This window comes from Formica exsecta, unplaced genomic scaffold (assembly GCF_003651465.1).
Source record: "Formica exsecta isolate Colony F162 unplaced genomic scaffold, ASM365146v1 scaffold591, whole genome shotgun sequence".
In the NCBI taxonomy this organism is placed as follows: domain Eukaryota; kingdom Metazoa; phylum Arthropoda; class Insecta; order Hymenoptera; family Formicidae; genus Formica; species Formica exsecta.
The window spans coordinates 878,832-902,474 of NW_021853185.1; the positions used below are offsets into that span (position 1 = coordinate 878,832).

Sequence of the window (23,643 nt, forward strand, 5' to 3'; positions counted from 1 at the left end):
CCAATATGTATGAATACAATATGGCCCACACACTACATGCATCTCCGTTGTCGGATTCGTAGAACAACATTATCGTGAACTCTCGTGTATCTTGTGCGTATCGGTGACGCAACTGTAAATTCGGAGCGTCTCTGCGAAAGTCGGGAGAATCGAAGCAACCGATGTGAGATACGCCAATTGTTCCCGTTTGTTTCCGATGCAAGATTAGCTCACAACGGACACTTCAAGTTTAATTCCGTCTTCGTGAAACAAAGCAAGTCTAATTGTTCACCGCTTGCAATATCTTTTTGATTGTAAATCATTTGTCAATCCAAACTGATCGTTGAATCGAAGCCGATTTTTATTCTAAATCAACAGCTTTATATAAAAAATTGAAGTACAATTGAAGTGACTTTCTGCGCGAAAATAGATTAGGCAATGTGCCGATATACGGTTTATAGAAAGTGAATATATGTTTATACGTGCCGCCCATACGTTTGTGCATATGACATTCACGCCAATCTTTCGAAACAATTGGAAAGGAAAAAAAAAACGTAAAGGAGAAAGAGGAAGGGAACGGGGCGCAGGCTTTGCCGATCGCATGGAAGGAAGTGGGAACGACGTTTGCGCTGAGCCTGACAGCAGGAGAGTCTCGGGTTAAGAACTTAAATCATTGGGTAACAACGACGATATCGACGATGGTGACGATCGACGAGACCGTAGACTCGGATCTCCGCATCGATCACTCGTGAGAAGAGATCGATACAACGGCCGATGTACGGATGTAAAGGAGAGTCGGCGTTTGTTGCGCGAGGGAAAATATATAGCCTGGCGGTACAGTGACACGTGAGAGAACACTTCCTTCACGAACGCTCCATTATGATCATAAATACGAGTGTTATTATAAGTTTCGCGATGCAACTCAAAAGCACTATTGTCCATTTTTCCATTTCCGCATACCCGACGAATAACTTTCGAAATTATTGAGATTCCGCAAAAGAAAAGAGGATAAAATCGCATTTTTTTTTCCAAGCGCGCGACGTTACATTCCATTTCGTTACGATATGATGCGAGATTATTATATTCCAGGGGCGAGTAATATATTACCCAATTTGGTTTTACGTGATCTCGAAAATTACCCTATTAATCATTATTACCGCGAGGCGTTTTTAATTCACAGAAAACGCACAGGAATAACCTCGGCACCCCGGTACATCCATCACACAGGAAAACGCTCCGACAATGCGCTCTCGCTCTTCTGCGTAATGCACGCGATGCGTGATCACAGTGTTTACGACATTTACGGCGTTTAAACTACATAGCACCGGTCGTTCCTGGATCGACCTCCGCGTACGAAGGATGACGTAAATTATCGCAAAGATTTTTAGTTTAGCTAACTTTTCACAAAAACTTTCTACATATGTTTTTTTTTTTTCTTCACAAACTAATGGTGATGAAAAAAAAATAAATAAAAAAAAGCTGCGCGGCTTATTGTTAGCGTGCAAGTGCAATCGGCACCAACAAATAAAAGCAATAGGAAGGAGTCAGGTAATTAAGAGAGACATTAGGCGGCTAATGAGGCTACAGCTGCGACGATCGCACCTCTCGGTAACGACGATGTTGCGGAGGAGGACGGAGAAAGAGAACCTCCCCGTCACGCACGGGGGGATAAACTCTCGAGAGTTCGAAGACTTTTCTCTAGCGATATCGTCTCTTACAGAAGTGGAGGTGGAGGTGGCGTGAAGTGGTGCAGCGAGGAAAAAGAACGGATATATAAGCGATAGATAAATTCGAACGGTCTTGGGACCACTGCCGTGGGCCAGAAGACAATGCGACATAAATCATGAACGACAGCAGGACGCCGTGGCGATCGATCGATACACTCCGATACACGCTCGACGAATTAATTGCCCCTTGTGTCTCTGGGAGAGCACAGAAATCGAGGCTTGATTGCCACGGGAATCGAGAAGGAAGTGGTGTGATCGGATTGATTGGGATGATCATCCTGCAAGGAGGCGCGGTTACTTGCTCGAACCTTCGAGAAGCTAATCGAGCACGAGCGCGTAGATGACTGAATTAGAAGAATTTGAAATAATTAAATAAGGAGCGCAACAATATCGGTATAATAATCGCAATGATTGCCAAAATATGCTGCATCTGATTTTAATATTCAAATAGCTTGATTTTAATATTCAAACGATGTTTATTTTTGCGCCGAAATAATTACAATTTGTTTTTTAAATAATTAAAAATAATTTCCCGAATTACTTTCATTGTATTTCGAATAACGAATATATTTAATATTATTACTTAAAGACGGAAAAAACAGATTTTCCGCAAATAATGCTTCGTCGCAGGGCGTGACTTGGTCGCTACATATCTATACTTTCTTCTTCGTGGCCTAGTGGCCAGCAGTACACGTTTTCTCTACGATGAATCCCGCTTCGTAGAGGCACATCTCCGAAGCATATCGAGCGGGAGTCGAGAAGCGACAGTAATGACACTTGATGCTCTGGAAGAGCATCTCGACGGACGCGTGACCCGGAAACCGACCCGCGGCCATTTTTCGATCCGAGTGAAGTGGACGATCACCTCGTCTGTCCATCCCGGCCACCTTGTCCGGGCCTCGCGTCTCTCTTATGGCTCCTCTCTTTCTCCTCGATTTCTCACTTTGTGGTGGTAGACACATACAGACACGCGAAGAGCGAGATTAGAGAGAGACGATGATCTTGGCTCCGACCGTCCTGGACCTACGGACTCTACGGTCTCTCGAGGTCAACTCGCTTTGGGGCATCGTGCTAACCGCACCGATGGATCCTTCTACCCGGAAACAGTTTCTATCGAGTTCTCGCGGTCGATCCTAGGGTAGGGTAGGGTAAGGCACGGCTACTTCGCGATGCCTCTTCTTTGTTTTCCGGTTACGATCACTCATAGGGGTTTTATGATCTCGTCGCTCGCAGGCGCGCCACATCTCATATCAGCGAGTATTATTAACCGCGGAAGGAAAGTCCCGAAGAGTCGGAAGCCGTTGTTGGGAGTAGCTCAAACTGCTATTGTTACAATATTTCCGACGGCGGATTCAATCGGCGTAGGATTTTTTTTTTAATTTCGACACATATTTATACTGTGCTAATATATTCGATAACATTTACGAAAAGATATATTATTGTTATCTAAAAATTTATGTTCAAGCACTAATAAATGTGAGAACGTTGATGATCGTCAATGAATTTTTTATATTATAACACTTCGAACATACGGCACTGCATCTTAACTACATGCCTTGGTTACATGCCTTGGTCGATTATTTCTTTACGCTAAGTCGATCCGATAAACTGTTAGCCATTAACTATTGTGAATTTTTTATATTATAACACTTCGAGCATACGGCATTGCATCTTAACTAGCGGTTACATGCCTTGGTCGATTATTTCTTTACGCTAAGTCGATCCGATAAACTATTAGCCATTAACTATTCTTAAACAGCCAAATGGTTGCACGGAGAGAAACATTTCGCATATCGGCTTAGCGTTTCGAGAAGCGCCAGCATGAGAAAACGATCGAGCGATCGGGCGGCTACGTGGAAACTTCAAGGATCTGAGATCGTCTCCGATGACCGATCAAGGGTCACGTCATTCCGTGAAGATCGAAGAGATGTCATTCGCTAGTCCGTTATTCTTGAATACACGGTTCTTTATGATCCGAGTACCACCTGCAGAAATCGCAGATCCCGCAAGCTCTTCTTAACCTTTTCAGATCCGATTCTGGTCATCACGATCTGTGACCGTTATTATACTACGAACAATATAAGAAACTAAAAATTTTTACGCGAAAGAACGAAAGATTCGTACATTCTAATATAAACAACATTTATTAAATACAAATATCTAGTTTACAGAATAATATCTTTATAAGAAAGTCTTTTGCCTCTCATCAATTTTTTCTGGTCGATTGTCTATCGACCACACATTCAGAAAAAATCCTATACCGGTTTTCTGGAGCATTTTCTGCTCTACAACAACAAGAAAACGAGCGATTCCTTATCGAACATCCGTTATAACGGCGCTTATCAGAGCTTACTTCGCTATAAATTTGCAAACAAGTTTTTAATCCTCAGTCGGCTTTCAAACTCTACTGAAGAAATTTACATTTTATCTGCGGCGACTTATCAGAAAATAGCGATACATTAATATTAGACGCGCTTCCGAGAGACACACGAAATCCGAATGAGAATGTTTTTCAGATGTAGAAGCACGTGCTGGCGACCGGTTCGATCATGCTCTTAGTATCACCTCGATTGACTGATTAGTATCATTAGAAGGATCTTCGCATGCACCTTATACAGAACAGGATCTTTTGAATGACTCAGATAGTCTCAACGGTCGTGAACATGATGCTTAAAATGCCGATAGACTTTAATGATATTCGGTAGCGAGAACTTTCATTCTGTCTAGACGTATGTTCATTTTTTTCTCAACCAGATATATATTCACGGATGACATATCGATATAACTTAAAGTCATGAATAAATAAATCAAAAAAATAAAATTCCATTAAAATAAAAATAGCCTTCTCAGTATCTTATATAAAATGTGAAACTTAATTTTAATTTTACGTGAATATATCTGATTTTATTTAAATTATTCCTTAAATAATTTTTTTATATATTCTTGCACAGGCTGATGCCAATGCATTCTGTCTGTTTTATTTGATATTCTTATTCACTCTTAAAAAAGGCGTGTTAAGTCGATACTCGAAAGTCTCGAACTGTTGCCTCTTCTCCGCGGTAGTGATTGGTTCTTTTGCTTCATGAATATTGCGGAAACGCATATTTTGATTCAGTTTGTGCAGTTTGACAATTTAATATTATAATAGTCAAGAAATAATTTATATAAATAAATTTGTTTATAATTGTACTCTCTCTTTTTGTTTCTGCTGCGTTAACGGGGGAGGTCTTACGTTTTAAAAAATTCTGATTATTGTATCGCATGCTTCCCTGTGTTAGCGGCTTAACAGCGGATTAACAGCGCGAAGATTATTATAATAGTTTTGAAGAAGACAGTTTTTCTCTCAAATGTGTATAATTGTGTATAATAGTGTATATGAATTCGTAAAAAAAAAAACAAAAATTTATTATTGTCTTAATCATTACTTATAAATATGTTATTTAATAATTATTACTTTATATTGAATTTTTTCTTCTTTATTTGTTATCGATAAAATATCTTAAGTGATATGATATATATAGGCAACTCTCCCCTATATGTATATAAAATATAATATATCGCGCGCGTATAGTATAGTATATCGTTAGTACGTAAAATATCTTGGCATCAAAGTAATAATAACACAAAAGTAATAATAACAAAGTAATAATAACAGTGTTCGGTTTTTACGACATATAGCCTGTTAATGTTTACATGTCTCGATCCTCGATTCTGTTATCATTCGCGTGACAACACTCGAGCAGGAAAATAATAGTGCGAGACGCTCCGTCGAATTCCTTTTCTAAACGCGATCGCGATCAGTATCGAGAAATCATATTTGCTATTATAATACATTTAATAATTAATTAACATTTATAAATAATATGTAATTATATACATATATCGTGACAATAGGCCTCAAAATACATATTTCAGGTGATTTATTCATTTAATCAAGTAAGAATCGAAATAATAGGAAATCAAATTTTAAATTATTTTGTTTTGTTGCGATTTTTAGAGACTATAATTATTTCTTTAACACAACATAGAATCAAATATACTTTGTACGCGATGTTTTATCATTTAACACTTTCCGACGATCGAAATATAATTCGGATTAAAAACGTGAAGTAAAACAATCAAATTACAAGTCCGAATAATTAACGTAACGATAAGTTCCGTGATACATCAATCATTTAATAAATAATTGATCAATAAAAATTAAAATATTTGTAATAATTCAATATTCCGCACATATACATACGTATGTATACATGTATACATATGTTATAGTACGTAAAATATGTTGGCCGCAAATTGTCAATAACATGGTATTTGGCCTTGGCGGCGTATAACGCTCTATTGTTTACGTGTGTTACGGCCTTATCATTCGTACGGCGACTCTTGAACACGAATGTAGTAGTGTGCGGGACGCTCCGTCAAATTCCTTTTATAAACGCGATCGTGATAAATATCGCGAAATGTGAGCAATGAGCAGTGACCAGTGACCAGTGAGCAATGAGCAGTAAGCAGTAAGCAGTGAGCATATTTATATATATTATAATTATATATACATATAGATATTATTTCGAATTATATTACAAAGTAGAGGGAATATATATAAATGACGCTCGCGTTTTGTAATATTCTAGTGATTCGTATATTTCCCGTGAATTAGGATATTTTGCCTCGAATGTCCCGACAGAGAAACTGATCTCGTTTCGGATTACTTTGCAAGTTCTCACACGAGCACCCAGTAGAAGCATAATAAAATTTGGAAAATCCGAGGGATCGGCCGGTTCGCGTGACACTCTCATTCACGGAGATCATAAAAGGTCACTTTATAAGTTCCACCTACTTTATAAAATCCTTTGTATCGCGGAGATTTAGTCGGCACGCTCGAGTGCGCGAACACGAAAACAGGACTGAGGTCCAAGATTTATCGTGTAAGAACTTGCGTGTACAATCGCACGTCTCACACGCACACGCGAAGTCGTCTCAATGATCGTGTCCCTCTTTTTCTCCCACCCCCGCTACTACCACTTCACGAATCGGTCTATTCATCATCGGCCTCGTCGTCGATCTGGTTTCTAAATTCTACATAGTTCCAACGGGTTTTATGACCTGCGCCGCCTCCAACTTTGTCCGAATTGCTTTTCTTCACGAATGGACCGCTTCTTTTCAGCTGTTTTACAATCGTGACCGGCGATGCACTTCTCATTTTAAAATCTTGAAATCTTTTCTCGAATTCTATCGAACTTTTGTCTCAAATCAGCTAGTAATTTTATATTTGATAAACATATTATAATTCTTTTTAGTGCATTTTTCGTTCGTATTATTATACGGTAAAATTACACTCAAATAATATCTTTATTTATCCTATTATTGAAATTAAAAGCGCACATTCTCTTGTAGCAATATACATAGTTATATGTATAATGATAATATAAGAATCAAAATTGTCTACGAAATCTAAATTAGAATTTTACAATTGTGAAAGTGAATATAGTTAAAAAAATCTTTATTTTTTTCCCTTTTGATTACGCATCGTTTGGTTGGATCTTGGCGAAGATTATCGTAGAATGGAATGTGCCGCTTTTTTCAAGTGGATATTGAGATCGATACAATGCCCTTATAAACATCGGACGGTCGGTGACGGCCTACACGCTCAGAGGTTTTCGTTACTTCGATGAATGAGGCCATTATTCGCTTCTTACGCCTGCAGGTTCGTGGATTGTATGCGCGATCCGCTGCCAAAGTCGGATTACTTTATAGAGTTTCTGGAGTACCTTAAATCTAACCTGCCTCGATTGAATAACCTTTCTTCTTCGTTTCTCAGTCCAAAAACGCATTCTTCGTCTAGTGTATGTATAGTGCATAGTATAGAAAATAAGATTTGAAAAACTATAATATTAATCTTTAATATATGATATATTTAGAAATTTTGAATGTTGAGGATCGAAGATAATGAAGGGGAAAAATTAGAGAGCAGTGAAAAAATTTGCATCTGTAAATTATTTTATTGAGATAAAGATATCACAGAAATATCGCTCATCTTTTTTACGAAATGTACATATAATTTAACAAGCATACGTCTCGGATAAATTAATCTCGCAAAATAAAACTTCTCTCTTGAAGAGAGAAAGAGAGAGTCTTGAAAACACGAGCTGGTCTATAATTTCGCTTGCGAGTGCAATAAAGCAAAACACTTTCTCATGCGATGCGCATTACAGCGAAGTTGATCTCGAAGATGGGCGAATTGGCAACTGTTAAAGCGATGCACCGAACGCGGCGAAGTCTCGTTTCTCGTTACAAGAACATAATTCACGAACAATGGCCGGCCCGAGTTTCTCGAGCCAAATGAATAGCATTGCGCCCGGAGGCAAGTTTCGACATTGGCATATCGAATCCCGCTAAGCCGCGCGAAGAGTCGCCTCGCGAATTAACGAATTACGATTTATGTATTCACGTGCGAATCGGTAATTGGCACCAAGGCCGTGGACGCTGCGGGGGACGTTTCTAATGTTAGTAAAGTCGAATAACTCGACATTCGAGTATCGATGTTTATTGTTGTACGCTAACAGCGTACGTAACTATTGCAATTGTTTCTCACAAAGGGGAGTAATTAAAATATGCGCTATTTTGTCTCATTTTCAGATGAGAGAGTAAAATATATATTTTTACTTATTGTTTATAAACTTATCGAAAAGATTCATTAGTGCTTCTTTAAACTATTTCAGTATTTTTATAAAAATATAAGACATAAAATGATACAAGGAAAATAAATTGTTTCAACCTCGAAATTTACGCATCCAGTCTAGCGAGTCTATGATGTAGAATTATCGTTCGCAGATTCATGAATCGTTATAATGTAAGTGTCGTTGGTATGTCATCGACTCGTTTTCCGATTCTTTTCAATTCACCGAAATCGAGTCTATAAATCACCTGGAATTTCTCGCATTCTTGCCATTGTGGGCCGATACACTTGTTTCAGGTTGCATTCTTCGGTTCATTCATACCTGCGCGACAATGCTCTGCACCTTACGTTTCCAAAATCCCTGTGTACCTATACATAAAAATATCTACTAGCATCGACCACCGGTCGAATGTTTCCCCATTGAGGGATATAGACGATGCAGAATGAAAAAAAAAGTCTGTCCCCGGATTTCTACGAATTGTATCGTCGCGATATCGAGAATTATTTCATTCTTCCTGCGTATCGACAACTCATTGTTCAACTTGTTGATTTTATCGTATTTATATTTCGAAAGAACATTTCTATCTTTCTCTCTTTATTTCTATCTCTTATTCTTTTTTAATGCATTTCACATCGCACGGTTGCTTTCGAGGATTTACCGCTTACTTTGAAATTTCTATTCTTTCGAAAGGATGCGCGCTGCAGGGAAGCGTACGATTTTCTTTTCGATATGGCGTTTGTCAACTGGATCGAATAATGGAGTTTAGTTTTTTTTGAATGGAGTTCCGTATATGGGGTTTTATAAGGGAATAGATGGGTTGTCTTCGAATTTTGGCGTGTTGCAACACACGCTTGATAAAACCGTCAGCTTTTTTTTGGTTACGTATATTTATTTTCTTAATAAAAATGTCAGATAGTTCCGTATATGGGGTTTTATAAGGGAATATATGGGTTGTCTTCGAATTTTGGCGTGTTACAACACACGCTTGATAAAACCGTCAGCTTTTTTTTTGGTTACGTATATTTATTTTCTTAATAAAAATGTCAGATTAATCAACGGTCGTTATTAGTTTTTATAATATTATTTAGAGAGAACTTTTTGTGGGCAGGGGGATTAAAGTATCTTACATTATATTTTATAAAAAGTACAAAAATAAATATTAATAATATTTATCAAATAAAGAGACACTCAACTAGTAGTATCGAATAGTTGATAATCTTTAAAGCCATCTTTACTGTAGCTAATTATAATTCCAAAATATTTATCACTAACAATAAGATTTTGCAAATACGTTATTAAATAGAACGATATTCGCGTATGCAACATTATTCTTCTTAATTCAGCCGCGACGTCCACTTTTTACGACTGTCGAGCAAATTTGTATGGTGCCTCGAGTCGGCATATTTAAAGTAGAAACGTCTCACATTCCTGGCAACGAGGCCCCTGTATCTGGGTATTATTTCGCCGGTAGACCGCTTTTTTTATCAGCATGGTCCCGCTGCTAATCTCTCTCGTCTCCGACCGGAGTGTTTCCCTCCACCTCTGCCATCCCGACCGTTCCTCTCACCCCGTCCCACTTTCCCTCATACAATGCACTTTTTACTCGGATTCTGCTTGTTGACAAGTTTTTTTTCTTCCTCGTTGCACGTATCCGCGTGAGTCGCGCGGTGAGGAACGGCCGTCTACTTTCCCCCTCACCGCGTGTTCTGACAACCTGGCCCCGTTTCGGGGTACACGTTTCGGAGCCTGTGAAGTTTCGCCGCCGCGTCGTCTATCGCGCGGACAAGTTCGTTTTACGTGGACGCGGACCTTTTGTCGTTTCGGGGACGTGACGGCGCGGCGACACCTATGTAGAGAGCACCCAAAGGGACCGACCACACCTGATCCCCGGAGTCCTTTAAGCCCCGAAGAATTCGAAATTGCGCGCCACCGGCCGTTCCGGCCGCTTGGAGAAGCGGCCGGGATGTGGCGGACGAATTATCGACGATCTTTTTACGTGTTTCGCGCCTGGCGACCTGCGCGTTGAATGGAAAACTCAAGTGTCTCGTCTTAAGAAGACGTGATTTCAAACGTAATATATATCCGCGGGTTATTTATGTCAAAAATATTTATTGCAAAATTCCTTCGTTTGTTTTGTAAAAAATATTGTATAATAACTTTGATCTCATTTGAAAGATAATTTAATTCTCTACAACTTTTGTTTCGGTACTTTTTGTTAAAAGACCCATACTTTCCCTGATATTTGTAAAAATGTAAAAAATAACCGTGATTTTAGAGGTTTTTGGGCGTTAACTTTTTAAGGAAGCATTTTTCGACCCATGTTTATAGGAAACTTTTTGTTCGGAATTAAATTATCTTTCAAATGAGATCAAAGTTATTGTAGTTCGTTCCATAGGTTTTCGAATCACCGTCAATAGCCGAAAAAACACTTTTCGGTTATTAACTGATTTATTTTAAAACCTATGGAGCGAACTACAATCATTTTGATCTCATTTGAAAGATAATTTAATTCCGAACAAAAAGTTTCCTATATACATGGGTCGAAAAATGCTTCCTTAAAAAGTTAGCGCTTAAAAACCTCTGAAATCACGGTTATTTTTTTACATTTTTACAAATATCAGGGAAAGTATGCGTCTTTTAACAAAAAGTACCGAAACAAAAGTTGTAGAGAATTAAATTATCTTTCAAATGAGATCAAAGTGATTGTAGTTCGCTCCATAGGTTTTGAAATAAACCAGTTAATAACCAATTTTAAATGTACCGAAAAGTGTTTTTTCGGCTATTGACGGTTATTCCAAAACCTGTGGAGTGAACTACAATAATTTTGATCTCATTTGAAAGATAATTTAATTCTCTACAACTTTTGTTTCGGTACTTTTTGTTAAAAGACGCATACTTTCCCTGATATTTGTAAAAATGTAAAGAACAACCGTCATTTCAGAGGTTTTAGGGCGCTAACTTTTTAAGGAAGCATTTTTCGACCCATGTATATAGGAAACTTTTTGTTCGGAATTAAATTATCTTTCAAATGAGATCAAAGTGATTGTAGTTTGCTCCATAGGTTTTGAAATAAACCAGTTAATAACCAATTTTAAATGTACCGAAAAGTGTTTTTCCGGCTATTGACGGTTATTCCAAAACCTGTGGAGCGAACTATAATAATTTTGATCTCATTTAAAAGATAATTTAATTCTCTACAACTTTTGTTTCGGTACTTTTTCTTAAAAGACGCATACTTTCCCTGATATTTGTAAAAATGTAAAAAATAACCAAGGTTTTAGAGGTTTTTGGGCGTTAACTTTTTAAGGAAGCATTTTTCGACCCATGTATATAGAAAACTTTTTGTTTGGAATTAAATTATCTTTCAAATGAGATCAAAATGATTGTAGTTCGCTCCATAGGTTTTAAAATAAACCAGTTTATATAAAAGACGCATACTTTCCCTGATATTTGTAAAAATATAAAAAATAACCGTGATTTCAGAGGTTTTTGGGCACTAACTTTTTAAAGAAGCATTTTTCGACCCATGTATATAGGAAACTTTTTGTTCGGAATTAAATTAACTTTCAAATCAGATCAAAGTGATTGTAATCCGCTCCATAGGTTTTGAAATAAACCAGTTAATAACCAATTTTAAATGTACCGAAAAGTGTTTTTTCGGCTATTGACGGTTATTCGAAAACCTATGGAATGAACTATTGTAGATGCTGCAGTTAAATTTTAAAAAATGGTTACGTGATATTGGAAGAAAACATTATTTTCTTGCAAAGATATAAAATATAATGTAAACTTATTATATCAAGCATTGGTAATAATGTTTATTTCAAATTATTTATATATAATTATGTGGTTTAAAGACACAATTAACTATTTGTTGAGATATATCAGACATCGTCTCCGATGCAACGTGTCTTGAAATCTTATTTTATTCCGCGGAATAATACTGGAGCACTAAAGAGACGACCGGTACTACGTTCATTCAGTCCTTTCCCACAGACTTGCCCGAATCCTGGAAACCTTTTTCTATTCTCCATGTTTTTTCTCCTTCCTTTCCCCCTCTCATGGGACTGAAGGACTCTTTGCATGGGAACGTTCGCGGAATTGCGGACGCTTTTCCTCGTTTTCTTCTCGCCCCTTTATCCGTAAACCTCGACGATGCGATCATCCTTGTCGCCTCGCCATCACCACAGCGGCTTTCGCAATCCTTTGAGATTTTTACGTAAGATTCCTTTTTTACGCTTCAGCTACTCTTTGTGCTGACAAATCTCGCTCAAGTCGATCGAACGAAACCACGCTTGTTGTAATCCTCGGAACCCTTCGTCATTTCATTCAAACATAAAAAAAGCGATGGAAACGTCTTGTATTTCTTTATCTAACAGTAAACGTTGACTAGTTCACAAACATAACAAGATAAAAAATTGTATATTTATAATTGTATAATTGAATTTTTTCGATTAACAGATAATGAAAATTAATTTTATTTTTCGCGTATTTTGATAGCAAGACTTTACCAAAGATTTATTGTTACAATCTACATAAGAATTGAGTTCAAAATATTTGATTTTTTCTATTTTTATTTGACAGAAAAAAATTATCAGCAGATTGTATTCTCTGTTCAGATAATCTTAAAACTATATCGCATTCTATTATTGAATCGTTTTTTCTGTCACATCCCGAATCGATAACACACGAACGATGCGTGCGGACGATGCATTCGGGTCATGCATTCGGGCGATGAAAAAAACCGGAAGAAGTCGACAAAAGTTTTACAGACGAACAATTGCATGAATGCGCAACATCATCGTGATATTACATAGCACACAACTGACACACATTTGAAGTATAGGCTCGGTTACCGTTGTCGTCTGGTCGATGAAAATGAAATGGAAAACATTTACTATTACCAATAGTCTTCTACAGAGATCTGACAGTTGCGGTTACAAATGAGCTTGGGTCTTCGTGTACCCATATTCTTTGGATCGCCACATGGCGCAATTAAAAACGGCGCCGACTTCTCTTTTTGTGCCACGCGTCCAAAGATGCCATATGGCCCTCTTCGGCACCCTCTTCTGATCCTTCTCTCTTCTTCAAAGGTTACAGCGTAAAGATTAAGTGGTGGTAGATACGGGCTCGGGAAAAACGATCTATTTTCTAGAAGGATATAAAATATCATCTTAATAAATACACAAATTATAAAAATGCCAAATAAAATTATTGATAGTGTTATTTAATGATTCAGTCCTTTTGAAAAAAAATGCTTTATAATATATCAAAATCTCAATTTTGTATGTATAAAATTATTAGAAACATTATTTGAAAAAATGCTCGCTTTCGAGACCAATATAATATTTTAAAAATTGTTCTTTTTTTATATGCAAACAGGTGTTTATGAGGAATATTAGTGTTAGATAAAATTATTAGAAACATTATTTGAAAAAAATGCTCGCTTTCGAGACCAATATAATATTTTAAAAATTGTTCTTTTTTTATATGCAAACAGGTGTTTATGAGGAATATTAGTGTTAGAAATCAGATTAAATTCTATTTTACAACCGGGTATAATAAAGTAATATTACAATAATCACGAAGCTCGCATAACTTCAATGCACATATATTTGCGAGAAATATTGCGCGCTAAAAACGATAAGGCCGCGCTCTTATGAAGTCACAATGGGTCATAGCGGCTCTTAAACTGTATCTTACACGGCATAAAACTTGGAACAGCGTCGCATGAGAGTCATAGTACTTGAATTGTGCGATGGCCACGAAGTAGCCGGCGAAGCGAGTGCAACAATGTTTAAGGGCTGGCGCATATCGCGTAATCAAAAGCGAGCTGCAGAGACAACATTGGTATTCCATGTACCGCGTCTACAATGTAGGAACAAGTGGTAAGCACCGGCGCGGTCGCACAACACGTGCTATTATGCGTGTTCAAGACAAGCGCATAGGAGAGTCAACCGAAGAAAAGGCTGTAAATCCCCGTGGCTCCTCATGCGTGTTTCATTGTGAATCTCGCGCTTACAAACTCGCTCGTTTCATGGCAAATCCTTCGTCGGGAGAACCTGTGTCATGTACGACGTGTGTGGTATACAACACACGACACGAAATTCTCGTGCAGTCTCATATCACAAATAATAACGCCCGAATAACGGAAATACCGAGAGTATCGAATTGATTGTTTGCGCTAACACTTTCGAAAGGGAATAAATATGAATCTCTATCAAACTAAGATTTAAATGTTCTATCAATATTTAGTGATGATTAAATTCTGTGCAGCAACGTATAATTTTCTACATATTACATATCAAAAATATTTATAGAGGTCTGTTATAATATTAAAACATATTAAGAAAATGAAGGAAATTCCGCCACTCGACGCGTTCATTAATTATGTTGCGCTAGGGAGGTCTGCTTGAAAGACATATCAATTTTTTTCTAAAACGGACGAGATCTGCAATTTTCTTGAAAACAAAGACATTCGATTAGAGAAACCCAGTATTAAATAGCCATCAAGAATTGGCTCACGGTTTTCCGTTATTATGGAGGAATTGGAAAGCACTCCCGCAACAGCAGGCGGGACAAGTCATCGGCAGAAAATAGCCAAATAGTTAGTATCCGCCCTCGTTATTGGTCATGGAGGCCGGTATCCGTGCATGGTGGTCAGTTCCCAGAGGACGGCTACACCTTCTATCGTTTTCCAGACACAAGGATCGATATATTATCGACAAGGTGGCGTTCCGCTCGTTCAACTGTCTTTGGGGATCTATATATGGCTCTAGACACGCGCCATGTGTTTATCGCACTCGCGATGATCTATGACAAACTCATCTATGTGTAAATTGATGAGAAAATTAAATTTAATAGAGATTATTCCGGAGAAAAGGAAAACAAAATTAAAATGACGAATGAGACATGCATGTATTAACATTATTATTACTATATAATATTACTATAAATAATCATAAATACGTGTTAATTTGTGATAGTAAAAAAAATATATAAAGAACTTCTAAAAAAATATAAGTCGCTTTATAAAGAGGTCTTTGACCTTACAGTCGGCCTGTCTACCGACTGGAGTCTTTTAATTTCCTTTCATTCAGTTGGAAATGTAATATAGTCGTTTTGGAAGCGACCGAAACTGCCGCATAAACGGGCCACAATAAAATCATGAGATAGAAGTTGTTGCGCAGTGACTTCTTCGAGGAGCATCCGAGGACAAGACATCAGGTATCCTTTCAGAACGATCGCGTGGAGAATGAAAGAGGGAGACAGCGAAGATAGACGTCACCTCCGGTAGTGTCATGTCGAACGTGTCCGAGTCTTTGTCGGATCATGGACTCCGGCCTGGTATAGTCTTCGTCCTCCTGCGCACAATGGCAGGTCCACACGGTGCAGTCGGAGAAGGTTGAATGCGAGTAAATGACCTCCATTCACGGTGGATCGCCCACCATTCCATTGAAGAAACGATCCCGGGTGGGCCCACCTCTCTTCGCCCTCTAAGGCGAGGTGTAGGTGCACGTCCAGAAATTTAACTCGTCGAGTACCGGTCGACTTCGAGTTTTATTAGCGCATTGAGAAAATGGTCCATTGTCGCTCTTACTAACTCGTTTCTGTACGATTTTTTTATTCTAATCATACCTTACGATTGTAAAAAATGATCTGTATTGTGTTCTCAGTTAATTTCTAAAAAATTGATTATCATAATTTTTAATTATCTAGATTAAACAAATACTTGTGTATTGTATCTTATAATACTTTTAAAAAATATTTTCCTACTTATTTACACACGAAACAATTGACGTTAAAACTTCTATTATATCGTTAAAAAATCTATAATATTTACAACGAATTATCTAATTATCAACTTTCATGATTATTATCGCGAATTATACAAGCGAAAATCTTGCTTTTTATATACATAACAGAAAACATTAGTCAGATTTAAATAATTCTCGAAATAAATATTATATCAAACAATTTTCGGTTCTAATAAACAAATGCGGGAAACATCGCGCAACGTCATTTTCATCGTCGTCCGCTGTCACATACCTGACGGGACAAGTTGAGAACTGCGATACGGCACTGTTAAAGGGATAGTTTGCGCTACGAGAAGACGAGATGAAAAAAAAAGACAAACCGCCGTCCTCTCGCGCTTCCGCGGCTGCCACGTCAGCTTCCAGTCGGCGTACCGTGCAACGTTTTGTTAATTAACGTGGGGCTCGCTCACTCGATCGGCTAATGTTAATTGCGCCGGCGGTTAGCCAACTTGCGCCGCCTTGTCGGTAGGCGTGCCTCACCACGTGCTGCTAAATGTCCCGTTCTATATATTCCACTTTATCCCGAAGCCGCTTTTTGCCTTAGCCTCGCTCTCGTAATCCCGCCGTGTGCCGTAGCTAATGAATTTTAGCTAATAAACTGCGCTATGTGATACGTACGGTCGATTATCTCTTCGTTTTTCACGCGTTCGTTATAGTAGCCCATCGCCATCGTTCGTTCTGTCCATGGTCATAATTCAAAAGTGCGAAAAATTTCGCATAATTAAATTCCGAGTTTTACTAATGAGCCATTTTATTTTGTAAATCATCAATTGGTGAAAATTCAACGATATTCGGATTCTCTCTTATTATTCTCATAAAACATTTCTGTATTAAAAATCATATTTTTAAAAATTATGGATAAATATTTTTTGTATGTTTTTGTTGCAACGAATACAAGAAGAACAACACGATTTCCTATCTAACGATAAAGAAAGGAAAAATTGTTGTTCGTGCGAGAGGACGTCATTACATCATTGCGCTAATTAGTAACAGTTAATGATCGAATGTTGCTGCAAGTCCTATCTTTTCCAAATCTTTCCTATCTAAGTCTTTTCGTTGGAACGCAACCAACGAGATCCCGATGAAAATCAGGAACTGCAGGAGTTTTTCTCAGTAACCACGAACCACCGGGCTTGTGCAATTATTGCAGCTTTAGGGACGTAGGGCATCGACGGGGTTGCCGCACTCTCTACGGCCGATCGGTTATCTGCGACTAATTAACACGATCCGTTAATGAAGCCCACGTATATATATGAACCGCGCACGTAGTCTCCCTCTCGCTTTTTCTTTCTCTCTGTCCCTCTTCGCGTTCTCGCTTCCGAGGTATGAGACTTCGTTTAGCCATAATCACGGCGTCCGATATACACCGACACGGTATTCGCGCGCGGCGCCTAATTAGCAATTCTCGGCTCTCTTTCTCTCTCTCTCTCTCTCTCTCTCTTTCTCTTCCTCTTTTCCCTGCCCTGCTTGCACGTTTGCTTCTTTTTATTTCTCGAGGTGTACGTACGATGCGACCGCGGGCTGGGATGCTCGGTTCCGCCCAAATTCAGACTAATCGCGCAATTAGTCGGGGCAGGTACCTCGTTAGGATCATGACGAGCGAGTGCGGAAAGGGATCGGTTGGCGAGTAATACTCTCGTCTCGAAAGACTGAGCGGAGCGGAAAATAGCGATGCACGATAAACGATAATTCGTGATCTACAGACCGTTGATGAAGATGTTGTTGTTTTGTAACTTAGGATAATGCGATTGTCTTGTGTAATAGTGTTTCTTCATGATAATATATCTAAAATTTAAAAAATATATATATTGTGTATATATAATGTATATTTCTATAAAATATATATAAATATATTTCTACATGAAAATAATTATAAAATATCTCGCTATGGCAATAATAGGGGGGTTCGTGTGTTACGCAATTAATACCTTCAAACACAAGCATACGTTTTGCGAATAAATTGATGATAACGCAACATTTGTCACATCTATTTTCGCCAATGTGCGCGCTATTCACTTTAGTAATATTCTAGCTGTTTACGATGTCAAAGCAATTAAGCAGAATTCTGTAATACATATCGTTATGTATGCGGGATAAGTGCGAAAAGGTGAAAGAACGTAGCAATCTAAATTGGAAACCGGTGGAACGGGTAGAGGCGGAATCATAGATCACGCGTTCATTTCGTATGCGCGCGCTTTGATATAAATCTCTAGGCAATATCTCACATTGTGAAAATCTGGCCCGTATCGTTTACATATCGGGGCGCTACAAAAAATTTTGTTATGACCGGTATCAATAAAAGTAGTTATAACATCATATATAATCGTATCTCATTAATCATACACACAATTAGATAAATGCCTGTTATTTTCGAAAACAATCTTGCATGATATTTCCTCGATACGCTTTAACGTAAACGATATTATTAACTCTTAATAGAATAGAAAAAAAAAATAGTTACTCCAAATGTATAAAAAAAAATTAAAAACGCGCAGCTATATGATACACCTGCGTAATCCATCAGAAAAATCCGACCGGATGTTTGGGATATCGCAATGTTTGCGACGGATCTATTTCTTAAGCCGGATGACTTTTAAATGATCCTTCGTATTTCGCCGGATCCTACAAGGATAATCTTCGACTTTTCACGGTAGGGAAATCGGCGTTACGTGGAGAAATAAGTCTTGCGCGTGTAAGGCATTGGCGAAACCATGACGAAGCCGGCAGCATTACACAGAATGCTCTTAATCCAATTCCAGGAGCATTCAGTCCCGGCCGTTTCCTGTCCATTCGCGCCGTACCGACGAAATAGAAGGCGCGCATACATACATAGACATCCGCGTATGTGCATGCACATTCAGGGTTTCATAAACTGGATTATGCCAGATGAAATGTTCGTCCGAGACGCATCCGGCTACCCGAGAGGAGAGAGACCATTCAGAACGACTCTGCTCACTCTTTTCCGCCCTGCAAAAGCTGTTCCTTCGTCTCGTTTTATCCTGCTGTTTCTCCTTCCTCCCTTTCTTCTCCTTTTCCTTCGCCTCTCCCTTTTCCCGCGATCCAGCTCCTTTCGCGGAGACAGGATACGGGAACTGACGGACGCGGGAATCACGATCCCCTTTGTTCGTCCCGCGGACTCCAACGCGGCCGATTTCAGTTTCAAATTCCTCTCACGTCTCGGATCCGGAGGATAAAACACTTCGTTCGCGAGATAGAGCGCAATCCGTGCCGGCTCGTTAATACAAGAACAGGTTAGTCGTCCATTTGTTTTTATGATAACGTAAACACGCGTGATAAGATTTCGCTGCTCTTCTTTCTTACGAATTTTTGGAGCATTCATTTTCTTGATTCTCCATATATTTAGATTTATGTTTATTTACTATTCCAGCATAATTATATGCTCATTTGATATTTGAAAGCGAAAAAGCAAAACACATATGCTAAAATAATCGCATTACCACAAGATAAATGTGTCGGAGTAAAGTGCTTGACAACCAATAAATCATTAAGCTTCCAAGAATGCATAAATCTATATGACTGACTTACTCTGCAGACATCGCGCTATGAAATGTCTGTGCGACATTTCGTCGCACGATGCATATCTAAGATGCACTCAATCTCCTTTCGCCTTTCTCGACATTAACGATTATTATCTTTAATGATTATTGCTCGAATTGCCGATACTGATTAATTTATAGAATAATATTTTCAGATCGTTCAATATTCCTATTTTCTGCTCGGATATAAGCGTCAAATATCTTAATACTTTAAAAACGTGCTTGTTTCAGATTGTATTACGTATGATTTAGACGAGATTACAATTAAATAGCGCAAAACAGGATTAATGCCACTCAAAATTGCAAAGTACCAAGGAACGAAGCCGCGCGTCGAATGCGATTTATCGGGCTGAAAGACAGATCGTCCACGGATCGGTCGCGGCTGCGAAACCGCACGTGAGATGCCCAAGAAGAGAAACGCACCCGTGTCATTTTGTCTCGTTAGGAAGGGGGGATACGCGTCTTGCGGCTAATGTTCTCGATCGATGTGGCTGACACCTTCGTACTGCGAGTAAGCTTATAAGGCGGACAGCGGTAACGATTCCGTGACACCTCGCCTTAATAAATGCGATTGATCCGCACGCGCTCGCCTCCACGCGCCGAGAAAGAAGAAGAGGAAGAAAAAAGGAGCAAAAATAAGCGACACCATACGAAAGAAAGATAGTGTCTTGCTGTTTTGACGTTTCATTGAGTAACTTTCGCGAACACCGCATGACAGTTCCTCATGTCTCCCTATCAAAGATCTCTTCTGAAAGTTGCGCTCAACTCTTTATAAGAGTATCGGGAGAACGAGATAACGGGGCGATCGAGAGGAAGGTGGATTCATCATTGATGCTGTGTCGCGCGGTCCTTGGCTGGAATTTTAAGCAGCGACATCTTGTCGACCGCAAGACCGCAGTCCCTTTTTGCTCTATACGGTCCTAATTTCGCGCGTTGGGTGGCGCGTCGGCTTGTCAAAGGCTTGTCGTTGATGAAGGGACACTAAAAGAGCGCGAGTCTCTAAAACCAATGTTATTACATTATAAAACAGTCAACCTTGTGAGTTATTTTAGATGATTTTTTTCAACTTTGTTAACAATTTTTTGAGAATAGCAAGATATTATAAAACGATATTTAAGTTTTTTAATATTTAAAAAAATAAAAAAAATAAAATCTTTTTATATATAATTGATAAAATAAGACAAGAAATAAAGCTACATTCCAATTTGTACGTCGCAAGAATATCTATGAATATAAGTGGATGATAAGTGGAAAATTGTTGGAAAACGCAAATGTCACTCGCATAGTCAGGTGTATTTCATTGGATGAATGAAATTTTTCTTGAGCGAAATGTTTGGGTAGGAATTTGAGTCAGGTGATTTTTTTTCACTGGCTTCTTTTTACCGCTGTCCCCGCTTTCGCGAGATCAGGATGGAGGATCAACATCTCGTTGAAAGTCACGGCGCAACGTAAATTCGTATACGCGCAACGCTGGAACCTGCTTGAAGCATGCATGGAAGGGAGTCGTCTTCGCAGCCGCTGCTGCGTTCTTTTCTTCTTCTTCTTCTTCTTCTTCTTCTTCTCGTGAGATTCGTGAAGATAGCTCGGCACGGTAGCTCGTCAGAGAACCGCGATGAACCTTCCGTGTGCCGTAGCACGTGCGTGTCCGAGCGATACCATCGGTCGTAACTCGATATTGTTTCACTCAAACAAATTAGGGGAGTCCTGGGCCCGGGGTAGAAGACCCCGGGTTTTCAGAGTTCAAGTCCGCCCGGCTCTCTTCTCGGAACGAAAGATAGGTAGCCGTGTTGTTCGGGGCCGATTACGAGATATTGAAACAATTTATTACAGATACATTCTGCACGTATTCATTTCTTGATCGCAATACTTTGATTATATATTATTACAGAAGCCTCTCGTTCGCAGAAAATAAGTTATTGATGATATTAATTCATTTTTGTTTATTATGAAACGATTTATGGAGCAATAATTAAGAATATTTAATGCGACGATTTAATCATTGTAACGTTCTCGTCGCAGCTATGACATAGAGATTTTATCAAAGTCGATGTACACAAATATAACATATAAATCGTAAAATATCATCTAAATGCTCCTGTTTTCCGAGACTAGTTGAAGTTTATGTGGAATAACAAAAAGCGTCGCGACAAATGGGACGATCGTGCGCGAAATGAATGCATTCGCTGCGGTTTAGATCGTTGATCATAAAGCCGCGATCATAACATCGATCGTAAATTATACGACATACATACACCTGCAACAATTATCATAACGCGTGTCTCGCCGGTCACACATTTATGATAATGCATTCGCGCGAGAGAATGCACGGCGAGCTTCGGACTATCGAAATTTAAGCCTCGTCGCTGTAGCTCTGTCCTCTCAAAAAATTTCCAAGAAACTTTTTTGTATATCTCACGATGGAGGCAGAGATGTGTCTATGTGTGTGTGTGTGTGTCGCTCGCGTGGTAAAGGGCTGGACCGTAGGTTGCGCGGTTTCACGAGCTCCCCTTGTAAATCACGCCTAGCCCCCGGCGGTATAATTGTCGGCGTTAATAAACCCGCGACGTCGACAGGACCGTGTTTATGCTCCTTTATGCGCGGTCGACGTAGGTTTCCGAGGGCGCCCTGAGCGGCGCGTTAACGCGAAACCCCGCGTTAACTCGCCGCCGACTTGCCCGCCGGTCGTTAAGTTAATTGATCCGTAAGCCGAGACGGATTTTCGTGCCCACAATGTTGCACGATGACGCGACGGATGACCGACGGATTATGTCGGCGAAATTAACTGAGCGTTTATTTTTTGATGTTGCAATAATGACGTCTTGTCCTCTGTGATGCAATGGGAGAAAGACAATGGATGTATTGACAATAATGTTGTCATTTTTCAATATTACAGAGAGATGATGTATCCGAAAGTATTTAAAATTTATCTATAAGCATATTTATGAGAGAGTTTTTAATTAAACTAATGTAAAAAATTTTCTTTATAAGAGTTTGCGATATTTAGAGCTTTAGTTAAAAATATATCGAAACGAATATATATTTATAAAAGTATTATTGCATAATGAATCATAAATAGTAATCTTTAATGTTGCTTGCAATATTATCGAGAAACGTCCAGTAAATGACACATCAAGTTCCGATAGCGTCATGTTGATATAATCATTACAAAGTATCACGGTTGTTATAAAATCGCGTGGGAAGAATCCTCGGCGTCTCCTGAGCGTATCAAAGTTTCTCCGCATCTGCGTCGGCATCTTCAGAAGGTGCCTCATTACGTGAGACCTAATAATTAGTAGCGGGCACATCATCGTGAATGATCTCTTTGTAAGGAGCCCGCGTGTCAGGTGTCATCGTGTCCGCCTCTTCGCCTGCTTCGAGTCCACCGCCATCTCATCACGGTGGACGCGTCTCTGTGTCCACTGTCTCTGTCTCCCCCTGATTAACGACCCCTCATTACGAGCTCGATGCGCGTCGTGAAAATCGTCGGGGACTCGATGTAGCACCGGCGCATGTCTCGGAGAACGAACTTGTCAAGGGACATGCTCGTCTCTTACGGCGGCATCAGGCCCTGACGACTTGGGTGGCGAACACGCATCGAAGTGGCGATCGGTGTTGAATTCGTCCTATTCAACCGATCAGAAGAAAATGCAAACGAGGTTTCGAACATATAAAAGTCTCTCGCGTCCGCGTTTAATAGAATTTTTAATATATCTGGCCGCGCGATCGATCCTGACATACAGACAAATATCGATTGGTAGCATGTTAAAAAAAGGCGCTTAATGGCCGAGTTTAAGATGTTATGATCGAGGTTGTGCTGTTAGCCTTTTGCTTTAGAGTGGAACAAGATGCAAAAGAGATAATGCGGAAGAAAGACGGGTGGTCAAAT

The 23,643-nt window shown here is 39.1% G+C and overlaps 1 long non-coding RNA gene across 1 annotated transcript in view; it reads left to right on the forward strand.

Moving 5' to 3' along the window:
- Positions 1–6,049: 6,049 nt before the first annotated feature.
- LOC115242391 overlaps positions 6,050–23,643 on the forward strand; it is a 98,625-nt gene continuing 81,031 nt past the window's right edge. Inside the window, exon 1 of the long non-coding RNA XR_003885040.1 lies at positions 6,050–6,224. This is a non-coding gene — a long non-coding RNA (uncharacterized LOC115242391). The remainder of the gene's footprint in view (positions 6,225–23,643) is intronic.